The 24,324-nt window shown below is 47.1% G+C and overlaps 1 long non-coding RNA gene across 1 annotated transcript in view; it reads right to left on the reverse strand.

Moving 5' to 3' along the window:
• Positions 1 to 912: 912 nt before the first annotated feature.
• Positions 913 to 24,324, reverse strand: part of LOC140622471 (uncharacterized) — a 29,566-nt gene continuing 6,154 nt past the window's right edge. Inside the window, exon 4 of the long non-coding RNA XR_012022282.1 lies at positions 913 to 2,724. This is a non-coding gene — a long non-coding RNA (uncharacterized lncRNA). The remainder of the gene's footprint in view (positions 2,725 to 24,324) is intronic.

The following is a 24,324-nucleotide window of genomic DNA, read 5'->3' on the forward strand; positions in this document are numbered from 1 at the left end:
TTAAGTGTAAAAATACAACTCACTGGGGAATTAATATTATACACGTTCTGTGTGACAGGTGCTTTGTATCCTCTTCAAAACCTGGGAAGCGATGGGAGAGGAAAGAAGGGGGTAGAAGTTCTGTAGGAGAAACGTCAGGAGAGGGAGAGGTGCAGGCCTGGGCTCCTGCCAGTGACCCAAAGCCAGAAGGATCCTGGGCCTGGGAGCGTGTTTCCCCCACTCCAGAAGTGTGCCCGCTGCAGCCTGGGCCTCTGAGCCAGGCTCTGCACCGTGTCCCCGACCTCACCCTGAGGGCAGATTGGCCTCTATAGCATTAGGAACAAAGGGTATGGGTCTAGCTCAGCCAGCGACAGGGTGCTGCCCCATAATCATGACTGTTCCTTTGGAAAGAACAGCGGCCACAGGCAGCCCGGGAGCAGGGTCCGAGGCAGGGGCAGGAGGGAGGGGGCAGCCGCCTTCAGGTGAGAGAGAGGCCACTGCACCGGCCCCACAGGACTCAGAACCTCATTACACTCTGTGTATGAGACAGTCAGGAGGCAAAGAGCTTGTGTCTGGGGCAGGGGAAACGGGATGTGTGATACCCCAAATGAGCAGAAGGCTCTCCATAGGCTGATGGGAAAGCTGGAGGGGTATTGTCTTGTGGACCACCTGCATCCAAGAAAAGAGGGGTGAGCTTTGATTGCAATTTGGGGTCTTTTAAAAATATTTTTTAAATTTATTCATGAGACACAGAGAGAGAGAGAGAGGCAGAGACATAGGCAGAGGGAGAAGGAGGTTCCCTGCAGGGGGCCGGATGTGGGATCCCAAGATCCCGGGATCATGCCTTGAGCCGAAAGCAGATGCTCAACCACTGAGACATCCAGTCACCCCTTTTGTTGCAATTATAATGGCATGGACAGGTCTAGGTGTCAGTAAGAGTAGCCGGGTACCTGCCTAGCAAAGCATTTGCCCAGGTGACATCTTACCTTGGGAAAGGTACTTCCATCTGGAACCAACACATAGCGGTGAACCTTAGCTTTGTCAGCCCAGTAAGGGTGGATTGTGTTTCGGGGTCAGGCCACACAATTCTAGGCCACAGGATAGACCCAGCAAGCTGTCTGCAGACCAGACTTGGGTACAAGGTGGAGGGAGAGGGGACCAGCAGTGTCTGGGCCCGTGGTGTGTTTTGCGGTTAGATGGAGAATTATATCCCCGCCCCCCAACCGGGGGACATACCATCACTTATTCAACAAAACCTTTGTCGATACACAGGATGCTTACTTCCGGTATCTTATTCCCGTGAACAAGGAGTACACACTCTTGCACACTGGTGCTGAGTGTGTCACATGATCATAAACGGAAATGCTGCATCAAATGACACCTGTTTCAAATTGTACATGTGCTGTCAAGTTGTCCTATGAGATGGGGGCATCGTCTTCTGCGCCCCATCGATGGCATGCGTCACTTAGCCCACATCAGCGCTACAAGTTAGATGACTTTCAAATCTTGACTGCATTTGTAAATGAAAGATCATGTCTGATAAGTGACTTAATTTGTATTTTGTGAACTATGAGTACAGTCAAGTGTCTTTCCTTGTGCCAGTTGACCATTTTTAGGTCTTTGCTTTAACTATCTGCTCACCCACATTATTTATTCTTCTATTGATTCTTCTATATTTTTTTTAGCAGTTTTTATTCTCTGTGGAAATGACACCATTGTCATTTGCCTTTGGACTTGGGCCACCTTCCAGCTGCACCCCGGCCCAGACAATGCCTCCTTAGAACAGGAAAGGATTTGGCTGGACCCATCCACGGCTTTCTGGGCGCATTGTCTATAATGTAATTTAATTTCCCTCTTCCTGAGAACTACTATTTCCTAGTCTGTGATAAGTAACAACCAGGAACATTATCGCAGCTCATGATGGGCATCACGTAGAAGGGCTTTTCTAGCATACATCTCACCAGTGTCTTCGGCTAACATCAAATATTTTACTAAATAACTTCTAGAGCATATTATTTTCTTAGCAATCATATTCAACTTTGAAAAGGCTGACATATTAGAAAACGGGGAATATACCCAAAGGCATAGTTTGTAAAAAAAAAAATTCGGGTCTTAAGTGCAGAGCAATACCTGGGAGCTGAGAGGATGAACCAAGGAAATACCGGCTGAGGTTGTTAAGGGCACAGCAGGCACACTCATGTAACGATGCATGAGAGTGTTTGAGGCAAAAAGAGTCAGACAAGGTCCTCCATCACTGGGTCTTTGGGGCTTCACGCAGACTTGACGTTGGGCATTCAAAATAAGCCAGGCAGACTCAATCCTATATGGGGGCTTGGAGTCTGGAGAAACGGAGTCTGCAAATGCAGGCACAGCCACTCTGAGGCTTCCCTCTGAGGGAGGTGAGCCTTCGTGCCCAAGGGGAAAGCCCCACACTGACCACGACATGTTCTAACAAAGCCTTAACTTTAATAAAAACAACTTTAGCTTTGAGCGTCTGGTCTGCAAGGACAGGCGACAGGAAAATAAATTAGGAGCAGGTTGTGTAGCTCATGAAGTGATTTTGCAGCAGCAGCATAATTCGGTTGCTTCCCCCTTGCCATCCGTCCATGTGGCCCTGCTACATTCAGCCAAACGCGGAGTGAGAGCCACTGCAAATCTGGGGTACGGTGCCTCTGGGCTCATGGGATCTGGGTCTGATGATGCTGAATGCAGGCTCGGTCCACTGTCTTTCACTTGTTGAGCATTCTGGGGAGAAATAAGAGACCGTGTTGCCATCTGCATCAATGTGCTTGCATCCGGAAAACAATCAGATCAGTGTCCACTAGGCAGAGGGATTCACCCCCAGGCAAACGTCCTAGTTGGTAAAACTAAAAACTGATGTGTGTAACTAAATACTGTCTCATTTCTTCTTGGAATTAAATTGTCATTGTTGTAAAAATCCCCTTAGAGGTATGTGCTTTAAAGAGTTACATAGGAAAGACATCGGAAGGCCGCCAACCCATCCTTACGTGTCCCCTGCTTGTGGAGCCAGGGACCCTGGGAGGACCACGGAGGCCAGCCACATGGCTATGTTGAATCCCCAGGTATAAATGAGTGTGCACAGACTTGTCCTCGTCCCATAGATAGTCTACATCATAATAGACATGAGCCTATCAAGGTCTGTGGAGGATGAGTTTCTTTTTTTTCTTTTCTTTTTTATTTATTTGAAAGAGAGAGTTTTAATATTTATTTATTTGAGAGAGAGAGAATCCCAAGGGGAGACCAGAGGGACAGGGAGAAGCAGGCTCCTCACCGAGCAGGGAGCCCCGCATGGGACTGGATCCCAGGACCCCGGGGTCATGATCTGAATCAAAGGCAGACACTTCACCGACAGACCCCCCAGGTGCCCAGTGGAGGGCAAGTTTCTAAGGGAATTCTAAGGTCCCTTAGTGAATATGGAAGCAAATAACAAAGAAAACCATTCGTTTGCAGAAGTGCAAACGACCTTTTCTTATCCGGATCCAATATATACAGTTTTATTAAAAATCTCTCTGTTTTTCACATTTGCCTCTGATGATCAGATTGTGGATGCTTCCCTTCCCCTCTGAAAGCATTTCTCTTACCAAAGTGTTACAGGCAATTAGCCGAGATTGGACCTTTCCAATTAGCCAACACCTGTGTGATTTATCAGCCATCTGGAATGTGCAGGTGAGGCTTCCAGAACACACCCTGCCAGCTGGAACTCAGGGCTGCGCCTCCGCTCACACATGCTGCACAGACATAGGCACGTCAGGCTGCTTCCAAAGCCTGCAGGTCTCTTGTAAAGGCTGCATCTTCTGGACAGAAATTGTCATCCAGTACGTGAGTGTATGATGTTAGGTCAAGAGATCTGGACGAAATATTTCTTCTCAGTTAAACTTTTGCCTTTTTCACCCAGAGTGGGGGAAAAGAAAAATTTAAGGCTAAAGATGGATGATCTAAGAATAATATAATTAAAATATATCTGGGTCTCTAGACTAGATATACTTGATCCATGCGATTATTTTGCCTTGGTCTAAAATCCCAGGGTCAGGCTAAAAGCAGCGCAGCGTGGACTTTCATTACCAATGTCATCTGGGTGCAGAGCCGCTGGGCATGAAGGTGCCCGGGGCATCGTTGTCTGACTGGTGGAGTTAAACGTGTCTCTGAGAGTCCGCAGCCCTGTCCTGAAGCTTGCTGTCAGGTAACCTGGAGCAAAACCTCGAACTGGAGTCACCCTCCCTTCTGTTGGGAAATTTAATTGAATGGTCCCTTGACCCAGCCCAGTAGGCTAAAGGCCACCCCAGGGTCCAGGCTGCCCTTCCCATCCTTGGGGCAACATCAGTGTATATTGCTCATTGGGTAAATCATACCATTTTACTGATTCAGAGTCATAACTTTCCAAGTGTTATTCCTTTTATTTTTAAAAAAGATTTTGTTTATTCATGAGAGACACACAGAGAGAGGTACAGACAGAGGCAGAGGGAGAAGCAGGCTCCCTGTGGGGAGCCCGATGCCGGACTTGATCCCAGGACCCCAGGATCACTCTCTGAGCCAAAGGCAGACGCTCAACGGCTGGGCCACCCAGGCGTCCCTGTGATTCCTTTTAAACATTTTTTATTTAAGAGCTAACCACTATGTTTTTAAAACTCTGCTGTTACACTTGAAGAGTATCTTAATATTTTTTATCTGCACCAGAATAAGATAAAGACCAGGGCAGCCCAGGTGGCGCAGCGGTTTAGCGCCGCCTGCAGCCCGGGCTGTGATCCTGGAGACCTGGGATCGAGTCCCACGTTAGGCTCCCTGCATGGAGCCTGCTTCTCCCTCTGCCTGTGTCTCTGCCTGCGTCTCTATGAATAAATAAATAAAATCTTTTTTTAAAAAAAAGATAAAGACCATCCCTAGTATTTCCCCAGGTCTGTTTCATCACTGAGGCAGTGGGCATCTGTGGCTCCCTCTCCTTCCAGTACAGGAATGTGTTGCAGGTTACTGGGACCCCTCCAGGCCCCGCAGGCCTGAGGAATACATCATTCTGAGACTTTTCCTTGCTGTGTCCTTGGGACATTATGTCAGTGGTGGGAGCAGAATGAGGCCTGGAAACCTGCAGCTTTGGGCCCCAGGACCAGCCATACAGCACTTGTGGGTTTCTGTCTCTCTTTTAAAAAACAGTAACACAATACACACAGTTTGGCACCTTGCATTTCTCTCCCAGAAATATATTTTGAATATCTTGCACATCATTAAATAAACAGATGCCTCGTTTTAAGGCTGGCTTCATATCCTTTTTTTCTCTCCTTCAAATTTTTATTTAAATTCTAGGTAGTTAACATTCAGTAAAATATTGGCTTCAGGAGTAGAATTTGGTGATTTGTTGCTTCCATATAGCACCCAGTGCTCATCGTAACAGGTGCCTGCTTAATGCCCACCCCCTACCCGCCTCCCCTCTGTCAACTCTCAGTTTGTTCTCTATCACTTAGAGTCTCTTATGGTTTGTTTCTCTCCCCCTTTTTCCCTCCTCCCATATGTCCATCTGTTTTTCTTCTTAAATTCCACATATGAGTGAGATCATATGGTATTTGTCTTTCTCTGACTGACTTATTTCACTCAGCATAATACCCTCCCGTTCCAACCACATCGTTGCCAGGCTGGCTTAACATTCTACTGTGTGGCCATACGGTTGTTTACTAAACCAGTGCCTCGTTGGTGTCTCCGATTTTCTCAAAGGCAAAGAACGCTGCCTTCTTAAATCTCGATTATTTTTGCACATATTCAAGTAGAGAAGTAGGATGAATTCCTCAAAATGGAAATGTTGAGTCAAGGAATGTGTGTATTTTGAACTTGACAGTCTCTTCCTACTTGCCTTTCCTGGATGGATGCCATTCCAGCTTCCCCGTCTGGAGGAAAGCTTGGCAACACCTTTCCTCCACACATCATCAACCCAATGTGTGATATACTTTCTCTCTCTTTCCAAACCAGGTAGGTTCATTGCATTCTCTTCTTAATATGAATTAGGCTGAATATCTTTTCTTATATTTAAAATTCCGTTATTTCCCTTGTCATTGATTTGCAGGAGCTCTTTATACCTGAAAGCAATCAGTTCTGTTCTTAATAGCCCTTAAAATGTTTAACCACTGACTAGTGGTTAAAATAGTAAACTTTGTTATGCATATTGTATACGCACACCCATTTGTCATATTAAAAAATGGTTTTAAAAACAGCCAACAGAAGTTAAAATACAATGAAGGGGGGAGAATCAAGGAAGATGTAATGTGTTTAGAAGTAATAAGGTAAAATGTCAAATAATCAAAAACAGTTTTCTGTGGGGAGAGGCAGTCAGGAGTGGGGAAGGAGATTATGGTTCCTATTTATAAAACTTACTGCACTTTTTAAGTTTTTAAGCCATTTTCACAGGTTAATTTTACAAAAATATGAATTTACCCTAACAGTTAAAAACTATGCCATTTCGAACGGGAAGAGAAATAATCTGGTTTATGAACATCATCGCTAGGGAAAACAAATGTCCTGGATAGTCTAGAACAAGGCCAGTTTCAAATCTGTGGTTCCATTTTCTCCAGGGATATACTTTTCCTCACGTGGATGCTACCCCACGAATCCCCTCCAGAACAGGGGCCTTCTTCCTAGAAGCACCTCTGTAGCTGGATGACAATTCATGGAAATAAACAGATGTAAGCGTGAGAGCACAATAAGCAATTCATAGGAGCAGTAGGGAGTACTTAGAAAAAAAAAAGACAGATCCTTCGTGGTGCGATACAATGCCTTTGCTGATAAATTCCAAGTTAAATCTGTTTCTCGGGGAACCTGGGTGACTCAGCGGTTGAGCGTCTGCCTTTGGCTCATGTCATGATCCTGGGGTCCTGGGATTGAGTCCCACATCAGGCTCCCTGTAGGGAGCCTGCTTCTCCCTCTGCCTGTGTCTCTGCCTCTCTCTGTGTGTGTCTCTTATGAATAAATAAATAAAATCTTAAATAAATAAATAAATAAATCTGTTTCTCAACAATGGCAGTTACAGTGGACACGTGCGTTTTGCCAAGAAGAGAGGAGAACTCTTCGTAAAGTTGCTGGAGGAGACACCGTTGCTGTGGACAGTTGCAGGCCATAAATCAATGCCCAATCTATAGTATATTCAATAAAATAGAACTTTCCTCTCATCTACTTGAATCTTACAACATATGCGTGGCTTTGTGAACTACACCCAAAAGACTTGTGGGGAGTTTTATTGCTAGGGATGTTGGGAAGTGTCACACCGAGGGAAGAGCAAATCCTTTCTAGATTGATTTACCTCATAAAAGGTAGTATCTTAAAGAGGATTGCCAAGCATAAGTTGTACTTTCATAACCACTTAGTCAAACTGAAACTTTCTCCATTCACTTAGCACCATCGTAAAATACATATTCTTGCTTTCATCTGGAGGACGTGATGCATAAGGTCCCAAATATATAAGTTTTACCCATAGCCCAGCACCATTAATTTTTATTGTCGTAAGAATATATTTCCAGGGAGACATAAACAAGGGTGTAACAGGAAGCTACATTGGCTGGCTTGAGCATCCGTGTGATCTGTTAACCAATTAACAGATTGTGAGCATTTTCAACGCCAAGGGCGATGTGGTTTTGATCAATAAGCGGAAATCCTACTTTTCTTTCATGAGTTGTGTAATCGCTAAAACCCAATGCTGTTCCCGTCCTGGCCTGGATGGGGCGAGTGCACCCCACTCCGTGTCTTTCACGGAATGCAGCTAGAAAACCAGAACAAAATACAGCGTGCAGCTTGTGGGAGACACTTAAAAGTGAATGGTGTCACATCAGGCCGTGTAAGACGGCCACTCTCGAAAGGACAGGAAACAGCCTGTGTTGGCGAGGATGTGGTGCCGTCGTTATGGAAAACAGTGTGCAGGGTCCTGAAAAAACTGTTATCGTTCAGTAATGCCACTCCTGGGCACACGTCCAGGATTTTAAAGAATTATGTGTCCATCCATGTTCATTGCAACAATATTCACAATGACCCAGAGGTGGAAGCATCCCAAATGTCTATTTATTGATTAGCAGATGGGGAAAACCTAGAGGTTTTCCCATATATCACAATTTATGATATACACATAACATAAAATATTAGGGAGCCTTCGAAATGCAAGAAATCCTGACACTGGCAACAACGTAGATGAATCTTGAGAACATGACACGACATATGTCACAAATACTATATGATTCCACTTACTTGAAATGTCTAAAGCTCATCCAGTAAGGCTCGTTGAGACAGAAATTGAAACAGAGTCTGCCGGGGGCTGGGGGAAGAAATAGCTCGTGTTTCATGGGTAAGAATTCAAGTTTCGCAAGACAGAAAGAATTCTGAAGTCGGCGGCCCCAAAATGTGAGATATACTGAGTACTATTGACCTTCATAATGAATGTAATCATGGCTAGGATGGTTAATTTAATGTCATGTATTTTTTACCATAATGCAAAATATAACTAATTAACTAACTAAATAAAGGTACTTGGCGGATTGGAGAAGACCAACATTGAGAGTACCACCAAGCTGGTGGAAGAAGAAAATGTGAGAGTTTCAATATTTCCACTAATATCCCCAGCTGGAAGCCAAGGCACCCCAAGGCCCAGAAGTGGGCACTTGGGCACAGAAGCAGATGAATGCCCCAGGATGGAGGGCTGTGACTACAGCCCCAGCTTCTGGCCCTCACACCCAGAGGTCACACATGTGGATCTGATCCTAATAGAAAAACTAAGACGTTGAGACTAAATTAAGGGACTGACCATCACACGGGTTCCAGACTGGCTTCCCTGTGGTGTGTGCACAGGACACGTCTGGATAGCAACACAGAGTCAGAACGGAACTGACATGGGAGCCAGCATGTGTGAGGGCTGGGGGGTACCCCACAGCCTGAATCCAAGAGGGTAGATCATCTGAAAAAACCCACACAGGCTGGTAGGAACCCCAGCCTGAATCCAAGGAGGTGGATCATCTGAAAAAAACAGACTGGTAGGAATCCCCCAGCTTGAATCCAAGGAGGTGGATCGTCTGAAAAAACCCACACGGGCTGGTGGGACCCCCAGCCTGAATCCAAGGAGGTGGACCCTCTTCTGGAACAAAAACAGCAGCATTCCAAGTAGAGCATCAACAAGACCCAGCTTCCTAACAGGAGACACAGAGTGTCCAGGGTTCGATGCTGGCTGAGTGTGGACGCGGTCACAGTGGCTCGGTTCACAGCACCCAGCACCCTGTGAGAATCTGTTTCTGCGCACGCAAGGTACCGACATTTAAACGCCACTGCAGTGCTTGTCTTCGCCGGTTCCGCTGCCCTCAGGACATCCCGCAGGTGGGCTGGCGCAGAAACAAAAGTTGCCTTATTGTGTCTCTGAAGGCTGAATGTCGGCGATGATCTAGAACTGCTTGTGGGGCCATGGCCAGTTTTTGCCATCACCGCTCAGGGTGGAAGGGGTGACGGAGCCCTGTAGGGCCCCTTATATGAGGATGCTAATCGGGGTGCCTGGGTGGCTCAGCGGTTGAGCATCTGCCTTCAGCTCAGTTTGTGATCCCTGGGTCCTGGGATCGAATCCCGCATCGGGCTCTCCACAGGGAACCTGCTTCTCTCTCTGCCTCTCTCTCTCTGTGTCTCTCATGAATAAATAAATAAAATCTTTTTAAAAAATTTTTAGAAAAGGGATGCTAATCCATTCACCTCCTGCACCTTCCAAGGGCTCCTCCTACCAACACCGTCACATCAGAGATCGCATTTCAACATAAGGATTTGGGAGAAACACAAACTCCAGACCCTGCATTCACCACCCTGTATTATGTTATACACTATACTGTGTGTATGCTACTCACTGATCCATCTGGACACTTTCTCTGAGCACATAACCTAAACTTGTAAATCTAAACACTCAAACACAAAAACTCATAAGCCACATTTCTTAACATACAGATTTAATTGGTTTCTTGAGATGTACCACTGCTTTGGGCTCCAACTAGTATTTTTGTTTGTGTCAATAACCACCTTTAAATGTACGTTGTCAAATGACACTGCTATCCTAGGCAAATGGTCCCTAACAGATATCTTGTGATCCATGGGTTTCCTGTCATCTGGTAGATTAGGGGCTCAGTGCATGATTTAAGGCTCAGCCCTGTTCGTCTCGCAGGCACGACCCCCACTGCTCCTAACTCTGCTCACCCTCCACTGTCCAGCCTTGTGTGCCATTCTGGTCGGGGTTTTGGGGAGGAGGTCCTGCCTTGCGGTCAGCTCGCCCTCCCACTGCTCTTTCCTCCAGGCAGGCAGGGGAGAGACCTACAGGGAGATGGCACAGTTTCCTGCACCTGCTCAGCTCTGGCCCACCTGTGGTTCCAGGTAAGACTGGAGCCTCCACTGCATGGCCGGTGACATCCACCTTGCTGCTCCTCCATGGTTAGGGCACCCACAGAGAGGCCACCACAACTCCTCGGCCTGGCCACAGGCATGCACGTCCCCATCCCCTCTCCTGGTTGGAAACCCCATGTGTGTGTTCAGTTGGGCGGGGTCAAACCTCTGAGAGTCTCTCTGCATTCCCTGCTGGTTTTATGGGATGGAGGGGGCAGCCTCTGGCCTAGCACAGACCCTTGGTCCTGCGGGAGCTCCAGCACAGGCTGCTCTGGGGGCTCGAGGTGGCCGGTGGGCCCTAGGCCCAGCCTCTGAGCCCCGGGGGATGTGTAGCAGCTCGGCCTGGGACCCCATCACCACAAAGCCCAGGCCCCACGAGGCTTAGAGGTGGCAGGATGAGGCTTCCAGCTATGCCAGCCCCTACTTGGAGTGTGGCTTCCCTCTGGGCCACTTGCATCCATTCGGGACGATGTTAACATTTCTAAAAAATGTCCACAACAACACGGTGGACATTACAACTTCCCCGGCTTTCAGCCGGATTCTCGATTTCTTGACCCAGTTAACTAGATCCTGCCATTTTGTTAGGAACAGACGCAGTCGTTTTAATGCCCGTGCTACGGAGGAGGCAGGTCTTAGACCATCTGATTTTTAACCTGGGACTCATGCAAGCCTTGGGGTCACAGGAGGATAGGGCAGTGCTTCACGAGAGAGAGGAAGACGAGGGCGCAAAGCCTTCATTTCATCGCCGTTCTTGAGGTTGTCACCAAATCTACTGAAATTTCTTGGTAGACTGGCAAACGTAACTACAGAACAGCCGATGGCTAGAATTTAGACATGATCAACTTTCTAGACCCTTGGAAATTCCTGCTAAGCCCCCGAGTGTTGCATTTTACCTTTGAGTATGTGTTTGGTTCGTCCTGGACCATCTTTCCTGATGGGATATTTGCCTCAAAACTATTCATTGCTCAGAGAGGAATCCTGGCAAGGAAGAAAAATTTCCCCTGGTTTGTTTGCCTGTATTTTAACTCTGGGGCTCCATCTGCTGACCAGACATTTCTGATTATGTTTTAAAGTTCCAGTTGATTCTATCAAGTGAATTCATAATGAAGAACAGTTAGTTGGATTATGTACCTCAGCCTCCCTCAGGGGGTTTGATTTAACTGACCCAGTTTACAATCACACCTTTGGAAGTGTAATCATGAGAATAATAGTTTTTTTGCATGAAAAGAACAGCCATCTCAATTCCGCAAGGGGACAATGCGATGCACCAGCTCAGGCACAGGTGCTCCTCTGTAACGAGGTAAGCATAAATGCAGGTAACTGTGTGTCTGCAGATCAAGAGCTTAGAAATGTCCTTTTAGCCACAGAATTTAAATTCTGCCAATACACCCCTGGGTGGACCAGAGACGTGGGCAAATACCCACGTGCATGGCTGCATACACTGGCTGAGAGGTATACACATACACACAATATGCAACCATTACGGTTTTCAATTAAAACTTAAAAATTCGGGGTGCCTGGGTGGCTCAGCGGTTGAGCGTCTGCCTTCAGCTCAGGGTGTGATCCCAGGGTCCTGGGATCGAGTCCCACATTGGACTCCCTATAGCGAGCCTGCTTCTCCCTCTGCTTGTGTCTCTGCCTCTCTCTCTCCTAATAGACACATCTCATGAATAAATAAATAAAATCTTAAAAAAATCTTAAAAGTTCAAGAACGATGTGGGAAAACGTTCATGATACAATCATAAGTGAGATAAATCTAGAAACTGAACAGAATTCACATAATAATCCCAACTAAGCACACAACAAATTCATATTATCAACTTAAAAGAAATAATGTAAAAGAAGCTGCGGACGTGGCACAAGGATTGCAGTTGAATTACAGTTTCTTGTTAAGAGGTTTTCATATTTCCAAAAATAGAGAAGTCCCTTTCACTTTTGTGATCAGAGAACGTAGGTATGCAATGTAAGCACGGGATTTTTATTTAAAAAAAAAAAAAAAAAAAAAAGTTGCAGCTGGAAAAATAAAATTGCATACTTTGCTTCCCCCTCGTGGGAGTAGGAGAAATTGCACTTAGAATCTAACTTTTCCGTAAAACCTAAACTACCTTCAAAGCAAAACCAGGGAGCGAGTGGTAGAGCAGAGGGGAGGAAGACAGCAGGACTGGACACCCCGCAGGATGCACAGAGCTCAAGTGCACCATGCCTCCGATTGCTATTTTAAGTAGAATTGTACTGCTTGGTATTTGTGCACGTTTAGAAAGCTAACCTCTGCATGGCTTCCTTGGTTTGACCCTGGACACCCTGTACTTTTTCTTCCAGGACCACTGGCTCTCCACTCGCCAGCATCTGCAGCCCTGATCCCCCCCACCCCTGACTGCCCCCAGTCGGCCCGACCTCAGCAAGATTAGCTGATCCTGGAGGACGCCCATGGTTCTCCTGCCAAAGCATCTGACCTGGTCTGTCTCCTCCCTGAAGCCCGCGTGGGTTTTCTTCTGAGCCCTCTGAGCCCCTCTGAAGATCAAATCTTCATTCCAACACTAATCTTCCCTAGTCCGTCTGTGGCTGAAACATCCTCAACATCCTTGTGTCACTGGAATAAAGCCTGTATTTCCTTCAGTTTCCTCTGTATTTGATGCATGCGTGATATGCTCCTATGTGAGGTGCGTAGCTGTTTGTAATTGTTGGGGTCAGACGACGACCCCTTTATGATGACCCCTATGTGATGACCTTCTTTGTCTCTTTTTTTTTTACCTTTTTTACCATTTTGAATTCAAAGTCTATTTTGTCTCTCATCAGTGTACCTGCACCTGTTTGCCTGTTTTGTTTATTTCTTTGGTTGGTTGGTTACCATTTGCTTAAAATATCTTTTCCTACCTCTTCCCTCCCGGTCCATGTGTATCTTTAGAACCAAAGAGAGTGTCTTATAGGCAGCGGGTGGTGAACCTTGTTTCCTTATCCATTCAAGTAACAAATTCCTTACAATGGCTAGGGGTCACATCACAACTGAGCCTTTGCCTCTTGGTGCAGAGCGGCCCCCTTCCCTCCTTATGGCCACATCACTGCTCTCTTTCAGGTTTCCACCGCTTGCCTTGGGCCATGCCCTTTTCCTGGGCTCCCTTTGCACATTAACCACCTGGAGAAATCCTACACACAGCCGGCTTCTCCTCTGTGAAAACCAGCCATCTAGAGAAATGTAGGCTTTTTTGTTTGTTTGTTTGTTTGTTAATCGTGATGGAGCCTGCAGAAATGATCTTTCCAACTACCCATACCTGGGCAAATTTACATGCAGACCCGTATGCAGATAAAGACCTCGATCTAGATCTAAAACATCCATCTCCGTCTAGAGACAAGACACGGAGGTCCAGAGAAAGGATTGGAAACCTTACCACTGAGAGTAGGCATCCGTAGGTATTTTTGGAAAGCTTTTTTCAAGTGAGTGCTTTGCATGATCTCAGAGATTCGGCATCACTTATTCCTTGAATTTTTAGAACAATTCACAAATAACACTACCTGGGTCTGAAATTTTATTATTCTCATGGGAAAAGTTTTAAGTGACCGATTCTGTTTATTTCCTAGATACGGGACTAGTCAGAGCCTTTATGGGTCTTAATTTGAGCAGTTTAGATTGGCAGCCTCCTCGCCCCCTAGTGGGAATGCCAATCGGTTCAGCCCCTGGGAAAACCATCGGAATCACCGGGTCCGTGTGCAGAGGGACACGGGGCAGCACACAGCAGTCTCACTCCTTGTGGATTTGTCCTTGCACTGATTGATGCCTGCCCTAGGTTAGGGACTCTGCCGGGAGTTTCAGGAATCTTAACTCCTTAACACTTCCAGAGAACCATGTGAGTATTATTTTTCCCATTTATGGAACCATGAAAGAGCACGTGACTCATGATGCATGGGAGAAACAACAGTCATCTTCGAAGTTAGTGTCCTTCCTTCTTCAAATGCATCCCCTAGAAGTTTGCCAACATGCCTCCTATTTCCACTACTGAAATTTATTAATTTGACCTCAGAGGAGTACTTTTTAAAGTCTCAAGCAGTGATTTTTTCTTTTTTTTTTTTTTTTTTAATTTTTTTTTTTAATTTATTTATGATAGTCACAGAGAGAGAGAGAGAGGCAGAGACACAGGCAGAGGGAGAAGCAGGCTCCATGCACCGGGAGCCCGACGTGGGATTCGATCCCGGGTCTCCAGGATCGCGCCCTGGGCCAAAGGCAGGCGCCAAACCGCTGCGCCACCCAGGGATCCCTCAAGCAGTGATTTTTAAAAATCACAAATGTAAGGTTTTTTTTTTTAAGAAATAAATGTTTAATCTAGAAAACCCAATGTTTAATCTAAAAAAAAAAAAAAAAAAAAAAAAGCAGAGATTCTCTCTTGGGGAAGGAGATGGAAGCTCAAGGTTTTGTGTGCCAGACATTCACTCCCCTCGTATTTCTCTAGAAAACCCATCAGCTCCAGGGTGCAAAGTCAGAACAGCTCTCAGTTCCAGAATTTAATTCCCAAGAAACATTCTTTTTTTTCTTTTTTTTCTTAATGTGATAAGGCTGGGAGAGGAAATACCTTCATTTGTTAAATATCAAACTCCAAAGGACAGGGATAGAAATTTGGCCACTGCCCTGGTGGGGTTATAACCAGGAGCCTGGTTTCCCTCTGCCCCTGGCAGGCCTGCAGGGCCAGCGTCACCATACGCAGTTACAGATAAGACACCAAGGCCAGGAGGGCAAAGAAGCAAACACGGGTCTTAACCGGGGAACTGAGATCTGGGTCTCTTCTTTGCAGTTTCAAAGCTCGTATACTTTATATAATCCACTTCCAGAAAGCCAACCCTCAGTGAAAGCAAGCAGTGGAAGGCCTTTGGAGTTGATTTCCATTAGACTGATGGAGCAGAGATGGTACAAAGACAGAGCCAGAGTGTTTCAGCCAATGAGGACAGTTCCAACCAAGAGCGACAGTGATCCTGGGGAGCCCTCCTCCTTCGCTCCTTCCTAGCCTTTCAAGCCAGGGCGCAGAAGACAGCTCAGAAAAGCGAGAGGCCCATGAGCTCCGTGTTTCCTTTTCTACCTGTTTGCATATGGCTGGCCTATGCACACCCCGTCTGCACCAAGCAGCTGATCCCGGGCATCCCCGCCCTTGCTGTACAGCGCTTTGAATGGAAGAGTGAATAGCAGCAGAGATGGCAGGGGGACAACCGGGGACAGTAGGTGGGAGGGTCCAGGCAGGAAGCGTGGGGCTGGCTGTGGACACGGGTCTGTGGTGGTGGAGCTGAGGACACCTGTTGCTGAGCTGAACCCAGGAACCAAGGGTGGCGTCGCGTCAGGGTTCTGGTGGGTCCGAGGAGCTGCCCAGCGGTGCCGATGGTGATGTTGGGAGGGAAATGGGTGGTGGGAGGCAGGTGAAGACTGAGCTCTGTCTCTGTGGTTTGCAGACACCCTGTCTGCACGGTTTGCGTGCAGGTAGAGACATGAGGGGGGCAGCTGGCAGAGTGGCTGCAGAGAAGGAAGGTGGAGAGAGCTTGTCCTTGAGATGAGTGGGGAGGGGGGAGGACGGGGAGTGGATGATGTAGGCAAAGAGGAGGCAATACTTCGAGCCAAGTCCCTCGAGAGACACTGAGAGTTTAGAGCACCCAAAGCGCAGGTGCCCCAGGGCAGCAGGAGGGGGGTGCACGGAGTATAGCTCAGCCTTGGGGGGACCAGGGGCTCATCGCCACTGTAGCCAGTAGGTGAGAAGCAGGAGCAGGATGTTTAGTGTGCCCACTGATAGAGGGCTCTGCCCTGAGCCCGGGATGGGGGGGACCGGGCGGTGTGCAGTGTGTGCTGGATGGCACAGAGCGAGCACGCTGGGGTCCACGGGGCCCTGGCCCGGCCGTCGGAGCACACGGAGAGAGGCTGTCAGGAATGGAGGGGAGATGTGATTCCCCTGGCAAGTCCAGGGAATTGGAGGCAGATTTGGAAATGAGGACCAACCAGCCAGTCACTTGGTGGAGAGTGGAAAGAGGGGGCTCAAGGTGATTTCGGGGGGACTTTAAGATAGCATCAGGGTCTCGTCTGAGTAAGGAAGGGGTGAGTGCACAGGTGGGGAGGGCGTGAATGGAATCAAGGGGGGACCCAGGGACCGCAAGTCCCAAGGAGCTTTAGGGACTGCTGGTGTGGTGGGTAGGACAGGTGGGCAGGAAGACAGGCTCAGGGGCGGGAGAGGGGCCAGCGCTCTGGCCTCAAGACAGGCAGACGGGCCAGGGGGCCTGGGTGCCCGCAGCAGGAGTCAGGGAGGAGGAGGTGCTGCACCCCTGCAGCACGGCCATCCCCACCGAGGCTGCGGGAGCCGCGAGGAACGGTGCCGGGGCTGTGCCGGGAGGGGGAGATCCCTCCATCCCTTGGTGCTTACTGGTCCACCTCCTTCTCAGGCCTGTCTTGCTGCCTGGACCCCATGCCTCTTACCTTCTGGAGCCACATCCAGACTATCCTTATGAATGGAATCCTGGCGCTGCCTCGGTTTCCCCCTGAGCACTGGCCAGGCCTCTCCTCCTGGCTGCATCACACACACACACACACACACACACACACACACTCACACACCGTCCTCCCGCAGTTCCTACCGGTGCCCAAAGTGGGCTGTAGGACAGCAACACGCCCTCCCTGTGCTTCCCACATGTGACCTCCCTTCCTCAGCTTCCAGAACTTGATCCATCTTTCCTGGAGCTCCGGCAGCTTGAAGACAGCGTCCGTTCCCACAGCTCAGAGCTGTGCCTGGAAAATACCCGAGGTAGGGACAGGTTACGTGCAGGGTAAACCCGTGGGGCTGAGACGAGTGGCCTCTGTGGTCTTTGCTCCAAGTCTGCCAGGCACCTGAAGTAGCACGTGTGCAAACAAAGATCACATCAGCTTGCACACAGTGCTCTTCTCCATGACAGACACTGGTAACTGCAGAGAGAACTCAGCCCGGGTCCTCTCCACCGTGTGAGTGCAAGTCTGAAAGGCCTTGGTACTTCCAGATGATCGATCCCGAGGAATGAGCAAAGGCAGGCACCCCGGGGCCTGCTGGGGCCCCTGCTGCAGGAGAAGGCCGCACGGGTCAAGGCGCTGCGTGGTCACTGGGGATGGGCATATGTGAGCTGACTTTTGGCATTAGGTCAGGGAGGGAACAGCTAGACTGTGGGTGGTCAGGCAATCAGGAATGGAAAGGAGCAGATTTCTAACCTAACATAAATAGCAGCTGATAACTGATGAATGATGTCAACTTTGACTTCCTGGGAATCAAAATCCTTTTTATGTGTTGTTTATTGTGTGCTCCAAAATGCCCACCTGAAGACATTTCAAAGGGGGATGTTTTTAGAGTATTCGGAACAATTTAAAACTGAATGCGTTCTATTTTTGAAACCCTACATCTTTCTGCAACCGGAAAAAAGCTTTCACGTTAAGCAGCAGGAGCTGCTTGCACATTCAACAAGAAAAGCAGCTGCTTTTTACGTGAATTGTTTTTTTTATAGATCTCAGCCCACTGGTTCCGTGGACGATGAGAATAGTGATCTACACCAGGGAGAAAGCACTCTGTCACTGGCAGCAAACACCCTCATATCCCACTTTCGTCTTCACCTGTGTGGCAGGACAGTGATTGGGACTGTTTCTCAATTTGTGGAGATGTGTCACACCAAACCATGTGCATCGTCTTGCCCTTCCCAGCTCTGTACCTGAGGCACTGGCCAGATTATGCTGTTTATCGAACCCCAACCCTTGGTATTAACACCCAAGGAACACCCTGAGCTCCTCCTCTCCTTAGTGGGGCTCCTCACTTGTGCAGAATAGAGGGACCATTACCCACCCTGGATGGCAGGGTACAATCAAGCTTCAAACCCATTCCTTCCATAGAAATAAGAGGTAACACAAAAACCAAAATAAGACAAAACCATGCATGCAAGCTTCATGGATCTGAAATGGGTCAGAAATGCAGCCAGAAGTTTGGGGTGAGCCTGGAAGTTACAGCCGTGACAGCCTCTAGGCTTCAGAAGTGGAAACAGATGTCCTCTTACACTCCCGTGAGGTCACTGCTCCGAAAGTGTTCTATGTGTATGGGAGGACAAGAGTGTTAGCTGCACAAACACAGCTCTGAGGTCACACGCAACCTTCCAGGGCCTGGTCTCGCATGCTGCCTCAAGAACTCAGTGTTAATTGAAGCTATGATGTCACTGCCGAGAAGGAACACCAAACTGGTCCTGCAGAATGATGACCCCTGTGAAGCCATAGTCGTCAAGAAGGGAGAAGGATAGCAAAACTGCTAAAAATGGCCAGGAGAACAGAAACACTAAAACTTGCTATTCAAGATACATTTGCAAACTGGAATCCTGAGCCCACAGAAGAAACGGAGACTAACCAAGAGAACCCAGCAATTAAGTGTTCCCTCCTGACTGATGAAGTAGGACAACAAGCCAGAATAGCTATAATATAAATATATGTTTATATCTCTGGAGAGAAAAAGGAAGGGTGAGTCTGCACTAAAAAATAAATAGTTATGAAGGAAAGCACTGGGAACACATGTACATAAAAAAATAACCACTTTGAAAAAGGAGAAATAGCCAATACAGCCATTGAAATTTTAAAAAGCTCTTGAAGGATAGGATCAACCTTATCCTTCTCTTTCTGTCCTTGAAAGAAAGAAAATGGGACAAATCAGAAGAGAAAACTGGTAGATCCCTACCTAGGATACAATATGGAAAGAAAACATTAGAAATGACAAATACCCACCATTTGCTTCAACGTGGATGGAACTGGAGGGTATTATGCTGAGTGAAGTAAGTCAATCGGAGAAGGACAAACATTATATGGTCTCATTCATTTGGGGAATATAAATAATAGTGAAAGGGAATAGAAGGGAAGGGAGAAGAAATGGGTAGGAAATATCGGAAAGGGAGACAGAACATGAAGACTCCTAACTCTGGGAAACGAACGGGGGGTGGGGGGTGAATGGGTGATGGGCACTGAGGGGGGCACTTGACGGGATGAGCACTGGGTGTTATTATGTATGTTGGCAAATTGAACACCAATAAAAAACAAATTTATTATTAAAAAAATAAAATAAAATTTCAAAAAAAAAGAAAACATAAATGAAGATATTGCTTGCAGTTCAAAAAAATTCACTGCACTGTTTCTAGATCATAGGAAGAACTGAATAAGCCAAAATTAGCCTAGTCATATTGGGTTGAAACTGAAGAACAACAAAGAAAATTGTAAAAGTTAGTGGAAAAGACAGAGCCACCAAGGACTGATCACGTGGTGGAAGATTTCTCATTAGAAGCAGTAGAGCGGGGGGTTGGAGTGACTGAGTGACAGGCACTGAGGGGGGCATTTGATGGGATGAGCACTGGGTGTTATGCTACATGTTGGCAAATTGAACTCCAATAAAAAAAAAAAAGCAGTAGATGCCAGCAGACAATGAAATAATGATAGTTTGAAAATCACAACTCCCAATCTAGGATTCTGGATCTTGAGGAGGAGCATAACCAGAAGGGGACCGTTGAGCACAAGAAAAGACAATGCTTCACAAAAGACAGGAAAAGTTGGTGATGTGTTACACACATTAGAGGAAGAAACTAATCTTGCAAAGGAGGGAGGGAGAAGACGAGGAGAGAAGTTGCAAAACTGGGGAGTGGTCTGAATTCTTTTAAGCAGAACAACGATGCCTCTTCCCCCCCCAACAGAGCTGTACCTGACAAAGCTTCCTTACATCCTCGCTCCTCCGTGTTGACATTGAACTGGTTATCGGACCTCCCACTAGTGGTAAAGGCAACGTAGTAAGTAAATCTACACGCAAATGAGCCAGTGCTAATTAGGAGTTAGCTCCACGCTGGAGAAAGATCTACAGTGAAAATTGGAAGGATTTTATAGTATAGACCCCAGAATGGAATCAGAAAGAAATGACAGAATTTATGTGGCCAAAGGGTTAATTTGATTTCCAGTGCTTGCAAAAGACAGACTTGCTTACCAGCTCCATGACAGGAAAAAACTCTCAGGGCTCAAGCCTTGGAAAATCCTCCTCCCTCACTGGGAGCTCTGTGCAGTGTTTCTCTCCCAGGGACAGGGGTCACCCTGAAATGCAGCACAAAGTGTCGACCCTATACCCAGCTAAAATATCACTCAGGGATGCAAGTGAAGCACAGATGTTTTCCAACATAGAAAGGCAAAGTGGGTTACTGTTGAAAAACCTTTCCTTAAGATATGGTGAGAAGGATCCAGAGAAATGGGTAGAATGTAAAAAAAATACCAGAAAGCAAAGAATTTGTAAACCTGCTTATAAAATCTAATTAGCTCATTACAATTAAAAAGTTATCATTTTATTTGCTTTAATTAAAATAGTATGCAATAATAAGGAACAGGAGATTCAGAGGGTGGCAAAAGCACTTAATATTCCCTGTTTCATTTAGGGATTCACAGTATGGGGATTGGTTTGTTTGTGAACTTAACAGGTACAATTCTTATGCCAAGGTGATTTTTTTTTATTTATTTTATTTATTTTATTTTTTTCCAAGGTGATTTTTAAATAAAGATTTTATATATTTATTTGAGAGAGATTGAGAGACAGAGGGAGAGAGCATGAGCAGTGTGAGGGGCAGAGGAGAAAGAGATACCTCACTGAGCCAGGATCCAGACATGGGGCTCCATCCCAGGACCCCAAGATCACGAGCTGAGCTGAAGGCAGATGCTTAACTGACTGAACCACTCAAGCACCCTGTCATGGTGACTTTTTTTTTTAAGTTGTAGTGAATACAAGAAAGGATATATTTTTCCATAATCATATGTTGGTAAATGCAGAAGTAGCTGGAGGAGTAGAGAGACCACCAGGTCTCCAGGGTCTATGTTATTAACTTATTTGATGGGATATATATTATAGCATGTTCTTGTGCTCAAAGGGAAATACAATTGCACTTAGTTTCTTAGAGGTAAAAGAAACAAGCTTTGAGAAAGCAGGGAGGTAGGTTGGGGGGATTTGAGGAGCAAGAAGACTAAGTTGTCGCAGAGAGAGAGTAAAGATTGATGACGAGTTGCTGGCAGCCTGGCCAGGCAAACTGTCCATTCAGTCAAGGATGGCTAAATGTCATAGCTGTGTGTTTTGTGTGCTTGGGTCCCATCTCAGAATGAGCAGATTGTTTGACTAAAGCTGGGGTTTTCAAGAACAAGGAGCAAGAACATTGGGATTATCTACAAGGGGGTGCTTACCATGTGGGATCAAGATATCTAAGTCAGAAAGGAGGGAAGTGGGTATATATGACCAGGAAAATGGAGGTGTGGTGGCAAATGGCTTGGGGAGCTCCATGGAGTAAGATATTTTGCAGAGACGCCTGGGTGGCTCAGTGGCTGAGCGTCTGCCTTCAGCTCAGGTCGCAATCCAGGGGTCCTAGGATCAAGTCCCACATTGGGCCTCCCACAGGGAGCCTGCTTCTCCCTCTGCCTGTGTCTCTCTGGGTCTCTCATGAATAAATAAATGAAATCTTAAAAAAAAAAAAAAAAAGACGTTTTCCAGTGGTTGAACTAGACAAAGTGGCCTGGAACACCAACAGTTTGTAGTCAGAGAATAAGAGGCTCACAGTCGAGATTTTGAAGGAAACACTGCTGTTGATAAAGATCAGGTCCAGAATTTAATGCTGGCAGTGGGATTCTGAGGTGACGTGATGGGAAAGAGTATTGTCAGGGGAAAAGAAGGGACCAGGCTCATGAAGCTATGTGGTCCTCCAGAGTGCTGACGCCACCAAATCTGGTGACAGAGGGATGGGCGGAAGACAGAAAACCAAACGCACAACTGGAAGGAATAATGAGGCACGCTCTGGATCATTATGTCAAGAGGAGCAGGAAGGGATTACAGTCTTAGGCACAGGCTTCAAAAGTGGGGGTTAGTGAGGAAGACGGGTGGTGGTCATGAAGTAATGATGAGGAACAAGGAGACACACCGTCTACATGTAGGCCAGGGTAAAAGAGTCTGGGGAAACGGCCACCACACAAGATGGCCAAAGGGAAAGCAGTATCCTCAAGGAAGAAGCTGCTTTCATTTGGAAAGTGAGTACAGGGCCCACCGACAAGACAGGTTGAGGATGTGATGCTGACCGTGGCATCTACAGGGCACAGTTGGGAGTATGTGGAGTTGCTGAGGCCTCCAACCACCAGAAGATTGGGCTGGGTGATGCCTGGGGTCACAGGGCTGCAGAGCACCTGCAATGCACACCACTACTCTACTAGGGGTAGGTGTGGTCAGCATTCTGATGATGGCTTCTATTTAGAAACCAAGCCGTGTGTGGACAGAGGAGGAGCAAGAATGGGAATGTGGGAATGTGGGGGGAGCCCACATGGGAGGCAAAGGCCGAGTGCATGGTACTGCTTCCAGACTGAGTCTTCAGGTCCTCCATCGGAGGCCTCCCTGAGATCCCAGAATGCCACCCAGCTATAGGGTGAGCAGAGATGATCTGCTCATGCCACATGGCATGCCTTTTTCCTGGTGTGTTCTCTGTGATGCCAACTCCTCAGAATCCAGTGCAGCATTAAGTATTAGGTCCGATGTTCGGTGTTTGTGATGTGGCAATCTTCCTTTCCACTGGGAGGCATAGCTAGCCTTGTCTTCTGTCCCTGGTTTTTCCTTAAAGTACATCACCAGGCTAGGAGTCATGCCCAGCACCAAGTCCCCTTTACCCCAGTGGCTCTCACTCAAGCTATGGCCCCTCACCTGCCCTTACTGCTGGGATATGACAGATGGACAGAGGAATGAGAACCCCAGGAGAGCCCGGGCTGGACCAATGGGCAGGAAGTATCCCAAGGCCAACAAATGGCCAATTCGTGGGATAAATAGGGAATAGATTTCACCATGTTTCAAATATCCAAGCTGTAAGGAACTCATTTCTAGAATACTCTGGACCACCATTATATCTCAGATCACATCTGGCACCACTGATTTGAGCTACCCTGGTGCAAGAAACCATGCATGCACATTCTGTTCTAGGAAACTGGTAGGTTAAAGAATGTGATAGGCTTGGGTCACAACTTCAAGGAGCCTCAGTAGCCAACCAGGGGACCAGTTGTCCCATCCCCTTTGCAATGTGGCAAAGAACGTGGGCTGGAGGCTTTGCAGCATGTTCAGAAACAAGGTGCTAATGTCCAGGCCTGGTTGGCTGCAGACCACAAACCAATGTGGAGTGTCCATTGCAAAGGCTCTTTCCCCATTTCTAGTTGAATCAGTTAACAGGGACCATGTCGAGTATTTTCTTATTTTCTCTGCGCCCACTAAGTGATGTGAAAAAAAGATTTAGAACCTGGGCTCCCTGCACCCTCACGCTGCACACCCAGACCTCCCAAATGCTACAAGACATCCACCAGTCTCCTGCAGAGCTCAGGATTCTCTCCACAGGAAGCAAAATCATGCTCAGTGATTTCCAGCTTTTGCTCATTCCCTAGAGAAACGATGAATGTTTATCGAAATCGAAGGAGGTGCTTAAGATGTGCTGGATTTGTTCTTCCTACAGCAACATCTGTATCCAAAGAGACTCATGTCACTTTCTCGTTCTGAGCCTTCCCACCACTGCCTTACATTTCCTTGTCGAGCATTTTCACTGGGTTGAGGGAGGTGTCACTGTCTTGGTGGAAATGCTGGTAATGATCTCGGATGTTGCAGATTTAGTGATGTGTTAAATTTTCTCTTTGATCTGTCAACATCTCTCCACCTATTTTGACATCCGTTGCAGTGATGGGGGGGGGGGGTTACACGATGCCTGTGGACACAGAAATTTCTCTCTGTCTCTGTCTCTCTTTGCCCTTCTCTTCTTCTCTCTCACAAACACACATGATGCACGCAAGCCTCCGAACTCACAGAAGCACAGGTGTACTCTTGACGACACATGGTCACACTGGAAACTACGCACACCTCTCTCTGCACCAGGAGGCAAATGAAGCAATAGAGAGAGTGTCAGAGAAAAGGTGTTCACTCTTTG

This window comes from Canis lupus, chromosome 1, assembly GCF_048164855.1.
Source record: "Canis lupus baileyi chromosome 1, mCanLup2.hap1, whole genome shotgun sequence".
Taxonomy (NCBI): Eukaryota; Metazoa; Chordata; class Mammalia; order Carnivora; family Canidae; genus Canis; species Canis lupus.